Below are 13,510 nucleotides of genomic sequence, written 5' to 3'. Positions count from 1 at the left end.
TATTGTTTAAGTTAGTTCAACAGACGCCAATAATGGTAGCCTACCATTTAACTGACTAAATCTATGTCAACGATTCCTGTAAGCAATTGCATGAGCACGAAGGATAGACATACGCTGAACAAAAATATAAATGCCACACTTTTGTTTTTGCTCCCATTTTTCATGAGCTGAACTCAAAGATCTAAAACTTTTTCTGTGTACACACAAGGTTTATTTCTCTCAAATATTGTTCACAAATCTGTCTAAATTTGTGTTAGTGAACACTTCTTCTTTGTTGAGATAATCCATCCACCTCACAGGTGTGGCATATCAAGATGCTGATTAGACAGCAGGATTTTTGCACAGGTGTGCCTTAGGCTGGCCACAATAAAAGGCCACTCCAAAATGTGCAGTTTTATCACACAGCACAATACCACAGATGTCACAAGTTTTGAGGGAATATGCAATCGGCATGCTGACTTCAGGAATCTCCACCAGAGCTTTTGCCTGTGAATTGAATGTTCATTTCTCTACCATAAGCCATCTCCAAAGCTGTTTCAGAGAATTCATGAAGAAGACTGTGCGAGGAAAATGGTGGTCACACCAAATACTGACTGGTTTTCTGACCCCCCTGGACCACCCAATACAGTAAAAGTGCACATTTTAGAGTGGCCTTTTATTGTGGCCAGCCTAAGTCACACCTGTGCAATAATCCTGCTGTCTAATCAGCATCTTGATCTGCCACACCTGTGAGGTGGATGGATTATCTCAGCAAAGGACAAAGGAGAAGTGCTCACTAACACAGATTTAGACAAATTTATGAACAATATTTGAGAGAAATAGGCCTTTTGTGTACATAGAAAAAGTTTTAGATCTTTGAGTTCAGCTCATGAAAAATGGGAGCAAAAACAAAAGTGGGGCATTTAAATTTTTGTTCAGTGTAGAATATTGAAGTGAGATGATAATAACGCAAATTATGGTCTTTCTATAGCAGGAGCTTTATTTGATAGAAGTTATAAGCCTGTCGAAATGAGCTTCCTCGATCCATATTCAGATGCATAAGTAAATAATGGTGTTTTTCTACAGTCGAAGCATTATTTCATTTTCAAATAGGCGTGTCGAAACGTAAGGTAGCGTGTTTTGACGGGGTAGCGTCAATCGATAGATGTCGCTGTCGATATAAGCTACTGGTAGCTTACTTTGACGGAGCAGCTCAACTCAACAGAACACCGGATTGGACCCTTTGGCGGGCCGGTTTTGGCCCCCGGGCCGCGTGTTTGACTCCTGTGCTCTGAATACTGGTCGTATCATCGGAGGAACTATTTGCATACGCTGCTCACTCCAGAGCCTGACTTGTGTAACAGGATCTTTAGACTTCAATGTGATGCATAATCCTCTTAAAACCAAAGATTAAAAGAACATTTACATTGGAATGACAAGTTTCAGCTGGTAGCTTCACTTTTTAGCCACATGAAGAGAGATAAAGTATTGTGTCCGTCGTGTAAACCCTGTTTGATCTGTCACATGCAGCTGTATTGTATTGTGGGGATAAAGCAGAGTGCATCGAGGTAGTGCTCTGCTGCAGACATCCCCATATAGTTCTGCTTTTTCAATCGCACGAGCAGGATTCAAGGACATGATGGAAGTGCAATTTTTTTTTTTTTTTTCCATTTAAACAGCCAGTGAGGACAGAGGTGTGACGAGATTGATTAGAATTACAAAGATGTTCCATATACCCAACACTATTTTATTTGTTGATGGCACATGATCCTGTTTATGTTCCGTTTCTCTGACTGCATAGCTTCTTCTCGTGAAATACAGTTGCGGAAAAAATTATTAGACCACCCTTTGTTTTCTTCAATTTCTTGTTTATTTTAATACCTGGTACAATTAAAGGTACATTTGTTTGGACAAATATAATGATAACGACAAAAATAGATCATAAGAGTTTAATTTCAGAGCCGATATCTAGCTATTTTCCATGTTTTCTTGATAATAACCAAAATCACTTCAGTTCTTTCGTCAATATCTATGGCATTGTACTGACAAAAACAGTGCTTTTAGACGTTCCATGTTTTCTTTTCTGTCTGTTTTAGTCACATGATACACACAGGAGTTAGTACTTGATTGCATAACCATTGTTTTTGATGACTTTTAATGGTCTAATATTTTTTTCTGTTTCTGTATGGTGTATTTTTTTTTTTTTTTTTTTTTTTTTTAACGTGCTGGATACGAAGCTTTTTCTTTCTGTTTTTTTTTTTTTTTTCAGTACCACTCCTTTTAAACAACCAGCTGTTACCTACAGTACATAGTCAATATACAATAATATCACAATTGCCTCCTATTGCTTTAATGTGTTTTAGAGCATCAAGTAAACATTTTTGTAACCATTTAAAATATCAATAAGCTCTTATATTGTAAATAGATTGGAAACAATGAAAATGTATTTAAGAATCAATGTATATCATGTACATATAATAAAAAAAATATGAAACCTAAACGTTACAGTAAAATGATCTAGATGAGAATTGTAATGAGGGATGAGATAGGAAGAATAAAGGTGGATAGATTCAGAATAACTTAGTTGAAATGATGAAAGCTGTGTGACTGTTACTACAGTCTGCACACATCAAAAGGATAGTTCCTAAAAGAGAGAAAAGCACATTACTTTTCCAAGATAGTTTGTGTAAATGGTGTGTAAATGGTGTTGAGATTTATATCCCATTAAATATTGTTTGTGTGAATACTGCCTAATGGTTTGATTTGTGTATTTACAATGATGAATGAATAAAAGAATGTATTTTGTATCAGTGGTTATGACTTCTTCTTATTTTTTTGGTTGCCTTCTTGCCTATTTGTTACTTAATTATTTATTTTCATATTTTTATATGAGGTTGTTTGGTAGATTTTTAATATTTCAACTTCATGACGTTTTATTGCCCAATATTAACATGACGCTTCGTTAGCTGCAAAAATTAAAATTGTTCTATGATGTTTTTTTTTTTTTTTTTTTTTTCTGAAAACAAGATCAGTGATGTAAAAAATCAACTGGTTCACAATATACAGTAGTACAACTTTGACTATATAAGACTATAGATCAGGGGTGTCAAACTCATTTTAGTTCAGGGGCCACATACAGCTCAATGTGATCTCAAGTGGGCCGGACTAGTGCAATAATCAGCATAATAACCTTTACCTAATAATCTAAATTTTTCCACTTTGTTTTTGTGTGAAAAAAGTCAAATTGCATTATGAAAATATGAATGACTATGTGTAATTTTAACAATATTATGCCTCAACTTATCATTTATACGTGCACATTACACACAATGTAACAGAAACATTTGGTAACAGGTATAATATTGTTAAAATTTTGGAGTTTGGAACTAGAAGAACCATTCTACAATAATATGTCTCATCTTATTATTAACACAACTTGCAGATCACAGTGAATCTATTATTTTGTTCAAAGTTGAACTATTTTTTCTTAAAACATTTCAGGTTGTCCATATTTGTTCAGCTTATTCACATTTTATTGCAAGGATTGTTTATAAATGTAAATGTGACTCCCTTGATTGTCAATATTTTCAGTGAAATTTTTTTCATTTTGCAAATTCATCCGTTGGGCCGAATTGGAACCTTTGGCGGGCCGCATTTGGCCCCCGGGCCACATGTTTGACACCCCTGCTATAGATGAAAGATTAAAGACAATTTAAGCATAAAAAATGTAAATAAATAAATAAATAAATAAAAGTTTTACAGTTTTAGGGTTTTCCATTTATTAAAGGTTAGCGTTAAAATATTCTTTTCATTGGCTCCTTCAGGACTGCAGGCTTTCATATTGATCAGAACTGGTCAACTTTGGACTGAAAATATGAACTCATGTTAAATCTTAATCAAATATATGATTGTATATCTGTCCAACTCATTGCTTTCCACTTTAAATTAGATGGAATAAAAGAACAATGCAAATATAAGAATCTCTCAAGTGAAAACACTAACACCTTTTTAATTTAATAAACAAAACTAGGAAGATCAGTGACAATATACAGGATTTATTCAGTACTTTTCCAACATAATGATAATGAACTTGGGTTTATTTGTTCACAGAACATGTGCTGAACTGAGCAAAAAAAAAAAAAAAAAAAGAAATGTTTTGAAGTCACACTGCTGAAATGAATCCAGTCAGCTCAAGGGTCAGTAAAACCACTGTGTCTGCTTTTAAGATATTTTCATGTGTACAAATAAGTCATCATAAAGCCATTACATGCTGATGCATTACAGATGTGATCTGTACACAAATACTTACGGTATATTACTCATATAAAGCAAAAAAAGGTGCAGAATATGTTCCAGTAGGTGAATACCACTTCTTTTTTTATAATAAGAATGGCATATTATTGAAATTAAAAATAAAAATTAAGGTCATATTTTAATGTAAACTGATGTCTCCAATATGTCCTGCAAACAAAGCTCACAGTTTCCTCAGACCATAATTATGAGACTTCATCGTGTCTTGTTTTTACAGTTCCAGAGACAATGACATATTTTTCTCATCATCCTAAACCGGATGCTTAGAATTACCAAAACATCAAATGTGGAATTGTTGGGGCTGCTATTGTTCTCTTTGCCTCATTATGATCAAAATAATTTTTTATTTATTGGCCAGGAAAATTTCAAACTTTAATTCACTTTTTCATGTCCTGCAAATGTCAAGAGATGTTGCAGAAAAGCTGTTGAAACTGCCTCAGTAATGTTGTCCTGTCCTGATGATGGAAGTCTTTTTTAAGGTTGTTACAAAGACAGTTTGAGCCAGATGTGGAGTTTCTGTGGCTCTAGAGAGTGCTAAAATTGTACAACAAATAAAGCAACAATAATATTTGTGCTCAAAGAACACATTTAGGTTAAACTGCAAGCAGTATTTTGGCATACGCTCTACTTCAGGGGTGTCAAACTCACTGTAGTTCAGGGGCCACATACAGCCTAACATGATATAAAGTGGGGCGGACCAGTAAAATAATATAAATAATAGGATAAGAACTGATAAATAATGTCAACTCCATGTTTTTGAGTGAAAAAAGCAAAATTCCTTAATGAAAATGTTTACAAGTACGTGCTGCACTTGAACTTGACATTAACAAATACGAACAACCTGAAAGTTCTTGAGAAAAATGATTACAGTTTTAACAATATTACATTGCCTTAGTTTATCATTTTTATATGTGCATCACAACTTACAGATCACAGTGGATCTACAAATACACAAAACATTTAATAACAAGCAGAATATTGTTAAAATTCTACATACTTAATGACACGGGTTATTCACATTCTTTGTAAAAGGCTAGTCTGTAAATGTAAACATTTGTGTAATTTTACTGTTTTTACACTAAAACAAAGGAGGAAAAAAATGCTTTTCATTATTTATAGGTTATTATGATAGTATTTTACTGGTCTGACCCGCTTTAGATTGAATTGACCTAAAATGAATTTAACATCCTTGATTGTTAATATCGTCAGTGTAATTTTTGCATTTCACAAATTCATCCAACAGGCCAGATTGGACCCTTTGGTGGGCCGGTTTTGGCCCCCGGGCCACATGTTTTATACCTGTGCTCTACTTATTGTGTGTCGTAGGTAGGCCTAGTGGCTAGTAGCATGGAGGGACAGAGCAGAGCTGAGGCAACTTGTCCAGGTGCAAACCAAAGTTTCTTTTATTTTTTCTTCACCCAACATGCAGGGAAAAACTATTTACACGGTGGGGAAGCAAAATTTACAATATTTGGAGGCAGGGATTGAAAGACAGTGTATGACCAATTAGTTTATTGAAAGTCATGAGAATTTATTTGCCACAAGAACATTTACATAATAGAAAATGTTTTTATTCTATGTGTCCTCCTTCTTTCTCAATAACTGCCTTCACACGTTTCCTGAAACTTGCGCAAGTGTTCCTCAAATATTCGGGTGACAACTTCTCCCATTCTTCTTTAATAGTATCTTTAAGAAAGTCGACATTGCTGTGTGATGTTCTATTGGTAGCATGTTCTAAAACACCCCAAATAGCAGAATCCAGAGGGTTTAGATCTGGGCTAGAAGGCGGCCATAAACATGATTCCCAAAAATTGCTAAAGTTGGATTTGTTGCTGTTGTCAACAAGTGTTTTGGTGTTCTTGTGTAAGATTTTAACTTCAAATCATATTTTACTGCATTTCTAACGGTCTTGTTGTCTACCTCAAGTTCAATTGCCATTTTTCTCATGGATTTGGTTGGATCCTTTAGGATTTTGGATTTGAGAGCTTTAATAAAAGTTTTGGTACGTTTTTTGTTGCTTCCTCCACTTCCAGACTTTCTCGTAATAGTTTTGCTCATAGTCATTCTCTTCTTTCCGTTATAAACAGTCTTTATGGACACTCCAACTATTTTTTGAAATCTCCTTTGGTGTGACGAGTGCATTCAGCAAATCACACACTCTTTGACGTTTGCTTTCCTGATTAGTCATATGGGCAAAAGTTTCTGTAACGGTATGGATAATAGTGTTAGGTATGATTATGACATCAATATATGTTTGGTTTCAAAACAATTGACGTAGTGCCTGCTGTGAAAAAACAACTAAATGTTCATTGTAAATTTTGCTTCCCCACCCTGTATCAAAAAAAAGACGCTGGTAAAAAGTTAAAATATGCTATCAGTGAACAGCATCCTCCACATCCAGTCCAGACAGACTCTTCCACAATGATAAAAGAGTAGCCTTTTATAGGCTGCCCTATCCCCCGGCCTATCCTATCCTGGCAATACTGGTAGGTTTCTTATCCCCCAATTAATTATTTAAGGACTAAAAATTCCCCAACAGTTCCCCCATTTACAACACTAACATCATATAAAAATACATACTTTATTAAATCAACCATGAACAATTTTAAAATATATTTAAGATCATTTTAAGAAATCCTTCAATTAAAACACCCCTCCCAATCCAGAACCAATGGTCCCTCCCGGAACCTTCTTAAAGGTGCTCCGGCGGCCTGGGGACTCTTTTGGCCGGAACACCTGAGACACAGGTAAGTCAATTTATAAAATTACCCCATCCATCTACAAAATTACCAACTCTTTTTTCCTCCATTTACAGAACATACCGCCACCAAGAGTGACACAACAAACAATAAACACTTTAAACATGATGTGTGTGTCTTCTCATCCTGTAATGGACTTGCTACATTACATTGGGATTAGTAAGTCTTTTTTTTCGGGTTTAAAACATCTGGTGCCACAATGAAATAACCAGCAGACAGTGATAAGAAGTTCTGCATCTTCTTCAGGCTTAAATGTTCTGAAGTCTTGTCCTTAAACAGCTGTTGAGTTTAATTTCTTGGACTCTAGAAATAATTAAATAATAAACATTCAATTTTTCCTTCAATCATTAGCCCTTTTTTTTACAGACTCTGTGGAAAAGTCTGAGAGTTACCGAAATGTGTTCACCAGATGTTCTGTATATCTTAAAAAAGGTGTCTATTCCTAATGTATTAATCAAATTTCATCCTCTCATATTTCTCCTCACAATAATAATAATAATATGGAAGTTGCTAGAACTTACTATGGATGTATATTTTATTAGCATTTTTCAATTTATGATAGTGAGACACACAATAAATCATTTTCTCACATTCCTCGACAGTAAAAGCAGAACCCTGCAATAATTTTTCAGCACCAAACTCATGCTCTGTTCTTTACAAGGTTGTGTTTCCAATCCAGCCAGTGTCCATTAAGTTTTTTTTTTTTTTTTTTTTTTTTTTTACATGTGCTTTTGATTGAAAGTAATGACTCTACCCTACCTTTGTTTGGATAAGGTTTCTATTTGTTGAAATGCTGGATGTCTTTTTATCTCCGCAGACTCTGGAAAGGGTACATGCAGCGTGACTGGAGACTTCAGGTCTCCATGGAAAGCAGAGGTAGATACAGAAAGAAAGCACTTTTTCTCCAGCTTCGGGGCCACCCACAGGTTCTGGAACCTCCACCAAAAACCTGCTAATGAGAGAGTGACTGTCACTGGCTCTGCACTTTCCAGCCTGTGTCAGCAGAAAATACAAATGAAGGAGTTCACACAGACAGGTTTGACTGCCCATTAAGTTGCCAGCTAAATAAATATGCTAAATTATTCTGTGGAAGGCTTTGATTTTGTGCCCACGCTGGCACTGTGTAAATCATAAATGTAATTTGGGTTTGTATGGCTCATATCATTCACTGTGGCTGAAAAGGAAAGTCTGTTCGAGCGAGCAATCAAGCTGTGTGACTTTAATTCACGTTCTGCTGCGTCTGGGTGTGATGTGAAGGATCAAGCTCACACTCGAGATGATGAGATGATGGCCGTCGGATTTAGGGCGATTATGGTGCAAAGATGGCTTTTATTAGCATGTGCTTTATCGATCTGTATGCCTTCATTTAAGAGAGATTCCTGAGAAAAAACAGATAAATATGAAGGTCTGAGACAACATTCTTAAACATATAGAGAACACTGGGTTGACCGCAGAAAACATGTGGTTGTACATATTACTCTTCTGTTGGTCATTCTCATTTTTTTTTTTAACTTGAGACCCATAATTTAGACACTATTTTCCCGTGGGATTATAAGGGGATTTAAGAAGCAGTATTGCGTTAGAGAACATACTGTTTGAAAAATGAACTAAGCGGCATCTAAACACAAAATAATGCTTTCTTTCTTTCTTTCATGGAAGAAAATGATGTACCACTATAATTTGGACTTGGTTGTTTTTACCTGGTGTTATGTTATCTAAATGTGGGTTGTGGGTTAACAGCATGGCATGAGGACAGCAGACTCCATCTTTAACTCTTATAATCTCTGAATCCAAAGCAGAAGCACAGAATGTCACTTTACATCTATTGTCTTCAGGCTTATTATTCTGACATTGTAGGTAATTGCTACAAAGTGTGCTCCTGATGATGCTCCTTAGTTCACACATAGAAAAAGAAAATAATGTCACATCTATTAAAAAAAAAAAAGAAAAAGAAGAAAGAACATAATAATGACAAATAATTAAAACACAATATACTGCATGACTTCAGTTAAAGTCTGGGCAAATTAGATTGTTGCAAAAAAAAAAAAAAATCTCATCTTAGACGCACAGAATTTTTTTGATCCTGTTTGAATTATACCATCATTTACGGACGGATGGATGGGCAGATGGATGAATGGATGGATGGATGGGTGGGTGGATGGATAGATGGACAGACGGACGGACAGATGGTTGGATGGATGGATGGATGGATGGATAGATGGATGGACGGACGGACGGACAGATGGACGGACGGATGGTTGGACAGATGATGGGTGGATGGACGGCTGGCCGGACAGATGGACGGACGGACGATGGATGGATAGATGGATGGATGGATGGATGAATGGATGGATGGGTGGACGGACAGATGGATGGACAGATGGTTGGACGGATGATGGATGGATGGATGGATGGATGGACGGACAGATGGTTGGACTGATGATGGATGGATGGATGGATAGACAGACGGATGGACGGATGGTTGGACAGATGATGGATGGATGGATGGATGGATGGACGGACAGACAGATGGACGTATGGACAGATGGACGTATGGACAGATGGACGGACAGACAGACATTTAGATGGGTGGATGGATGGGTGGATGGACAGACAGATTTGTCAATTTAAATGATAATTTTACAAGCCAAGAAAGTCACATATTGTGGAAAAACTGTTGAACAATCAAACTGTGAAAATGCATAAATAAACAGATTACACACAGAGTCACTGATGTCTCTGCAGCTTCAACATGACCAGATTATAGTGACTGTCACCTTTTTTAACCCATAAAGACCCAAACATCCACTGACGACCAAAATCATTTCCTGATATAAAAAGTTAAATACCTGTTGATCCACTAATCCTATTAATCTATGTAAATAATTGGTGTAAAATGCAGTTTGTCATCTTTTCATGGTCATCAGATATGACCCATTTGGACGTTCAGAGGCTCCGTAGTTATCATGGAAACACTGTCATCTTCTACAACATTGATTCACCAGCAAAACCAATGAAGTTTAACAAATGATAGTGGATGGAGACGCTTGTTTTTATATTCAGTTAATGATAGATTTTACTGAAAAACACACTTTTTCTTCCATTTTTTTTTTTTTTTTCTGTTTTTGATATAAAACCCCTCATCTTTAATTTGAGCTTTTATGAACATCTACATCAGTGGTTCCCAACCTTTTTTGGCTGATGACCCCATTTTAACATCACAAATTTCTGGCAACCCCAAGCATCCAAAACAATTTTTTGCTAAAATTAATTTTGTTTTTGATCATGTAATAGTTTAATTTTAGACAACATTTAGTCTATGTAATGTATATTATTATGGACAGAGGCAGAAAAGCCAGGTGTAGATAACTGCACAAAGTGAGAATTTTATTTTCCTTGGTCAGGATACCCCCACCCCACCCCCAATCATCACCAAAATTTTATCATTTGTTCCTTGTGCCAGTATCAACATTTCCTGAAAATTTCATCAAATTCCTTCCAAAACTTTTTGACTTATCTTGCTAACAGACAGACAAAACAAGCAAAAAATCTGCAGTAAATTGTACATGACTGCTAGATTTTGTAAGTTCTAAGTGCTCTGGAAAAATAGAAAAATGACTCACTGCATATTTTCTAACCGTTTTGTAGTCAAAATAAAAAAATAAAAAAAAACTTGAGACGGACCATTTTAGGCTTAGGGTTTAAAGCAGTGGTTCCCTACCTTTTTTGGCTCGTGACCCCACTTTAACATCACTAATTTGTAGTGACCCCAAACATTCAAAACGGGGGCATTTTTTTGCTAAAATTAATTTGTTTTTGATCTTGTAATACTTTGCTATACTATGTTGCAAATAAACATTAATTTTAGATGACATTTAGTCTATATAATGTGTATTATTATGGACGGAGGCAGAAAAGCCAGGTGTAGATAACTGCACAAAGTGAGAATTTTATTTTCCTTGGTCAGGATATGTACAGTCAGTCCAGCTTGGATTTACAAGGCTGACAATTAATACTGAACAAACAAGAACTCAAACTATGAATTATGAAAGAGCTGCAGCATCTGAAACCGACCACAATGAACATTTGACAGATAAACAGTACCACAGTGCTTCAGTTTCAGCTTCACAGTTTGTCGTGTCTTTTATGGATTGAGATTGTCTCTGTCAACTCACCATATATTTTTTATCAGTAAGTTTTTTATTTTGATCAATTACTAGATATTCCAGGCGACCCCATGTGGGGTCCCGACCCTAAGGTTGAAAAACACTGAGTTAGTGAATCAACAATTTAGATCAGTAGACGCTTTTGGTCGACGGTGGATGTTCGGGTCTTTACGGGCTAAAACACTAAAATTAACAAACTAACACACAGACCAGAAATACCACTGTTTTACTTTCCTTGCAGTGAAGTTCATTTTGGTTCATGTCTGAGAATACATTTACCTCAGTCAGACCAGTACAAATGCATGGATGCAGCCAAACCTATATCATATGCCTAATGTCTTAGCTGAGAGGCTTTGGTAGTGCGCTCCTATCTTCTGTTCTATCTAAATCTGCAGCCTCTTCTGTTGGAGGCAATCATTACAACTGGCAAACTTTTGGTTTTATCATTGGAGGAAGGTTCACGGTTATTATTTTCCATGACCTCCATTTGAAGCAGCGTATGGTCCAAGAAAAGAACCATTTTTACATCTGGAGTTATCCAAATAGATGGAATCATTCTGCCAACTCTCAATCCCTGGACCACTGCCTGGTCAACCACTGCTTTTTGTCAGCTCTCAGTATCTGCTCTACTGTTATTAAACAGTTGCAATTGTCCCTAATGGAAATACCACAATGGGTAATAATAGTCCAATTAATCTGAGAAATACTATCTAAAGTGTCTTATAGAAAAATTGAGTCATGTCAAAGCAGATTAAGCATGACTGATTATTGGTCATCTGAAAAAACATTTACAGGAACAAAACACAACGCTACCATTTTTTTTTTTTCACATCGTTGTACTTCCCTTCATGCCTTTCTTTCTCTAATTTCTAGTTTGAAGCAGTTCATGACACCAGACCATTTAGAGGTATTGAGGTTAAAATCTGAACTGCCTGGTTCATATGTACGTTGCTACAAAAAAGTTGAAAATGACGATGGTGTGTTTCACTGTGTGCTGTGTCTTCATAGGTTATTCTTGTCATCACCAAAATGGTATCATATCACAGTATTGTAAGTTAGAAGAACTACATATGAATGAAATGTGTTCTGCTTTCAGGCTGAGTCATCCAACAACAGGTCTCTGTGGTAGGTTGTAAGATAATAAAAACACTGGAAAATTCCTCTTTATTTGGACAATTATTTCCGAAGGCATTTAGTGAAGTGTGATATACGTCCTGACCAAAAAGTCCAATACGCTAATGATTTTTTTGGAATGCCAGATCAAATTTGGTGTAGCATCTTTTCACTGAGCAAGATCTCAACACTGCCCCCACAGGCTTGTACCTTTGGCACTAGGCATGATGGGTAATCACTTCTGAAACAGGTTCAATCTGGACTCATCAGACTACATGACTTTTGTCTATTGAAACACAATTCAATAGTTGAATTCATACCAAATTTGGTTTGTAGATTATCAGTGACCCAGAATAGACCTCATTACATTTTGGGAAAAATAGGTCAAAGTTTACATTTTTTATGAATTCTTAAAAAAAAAAAAAATTCCCCATGTACTTATAATGGGTGAAATTTCAAATGTCTGTAGCAGCAAAACTATTAGTTGAATTCATACCAAATTGAGTTTATAGATTGCCAGTGACCTATTGCATTTTGGGAAAAATAGGTCAAAGTTAAAAATTTTTTATGAATTTTTAACATTTTTTTCTTCTCCCATTTACTTATAAATGGACTTTTAAATTTTTTAATTACGAGATTTTTTTTTCTCGTAATATAATGGCTTTATTGTCGGAACATAACAACTTTAATCTCATAAACGTATGACATTTTTGTTAAATTGAGTTTTTTTTTATAACTACGACTTTATTCACATAAAATTCTGATTCTTTTTGTATTTGACTTTATTATCATAAAATTGCGGGTTTTATATCGATATTTTATGACTTTATTCTCGTAGTGACAAGTGTTTTTATTTTCTTATGTGGCCCTAATACTCCGTCGTAGCTTTATTCTCCAGTTCCCACATATTTGAAAAACTAGGTTAGCCTTAGTTTAAGTTAGTTTACAAATCATGTAGGAGCACAAGGTTCAGAATCACAAAATGAAGACAAAAACCATGAAAGATTTGATCATGAAACCAAGAGCTTTACTAAGAAGTAATGTTAGCCAAAACAATACGTAATTTAAGGCATGATTTTACCCAAAAATACAGCATAAATTAATGTTAGCTGACACCAAACAGGATCCAGAAATCCAGTTTGGTTTCCTGGATTTGTGGATCCATCTACTTCTCTTTTCTTT

This window comes from Sphaeramia orbicularis, chromosome 1, assembly GCF_902148855.1.
Source record: "Sphaeramia orbicularis chromosome 1, fSphaOr1.1, whole genome shotgun sequence".
Taxonomy (NCBI): domain Eukaryota; kingdom Metazoa; phylum Chordata; class Actinopteri; order Kurtiformes; family Apogonidae; genus Sphaeramia; species Sphaeramia orbicularis.
This window is presented reverse-complemented; position numbering follows the sequence as displayed.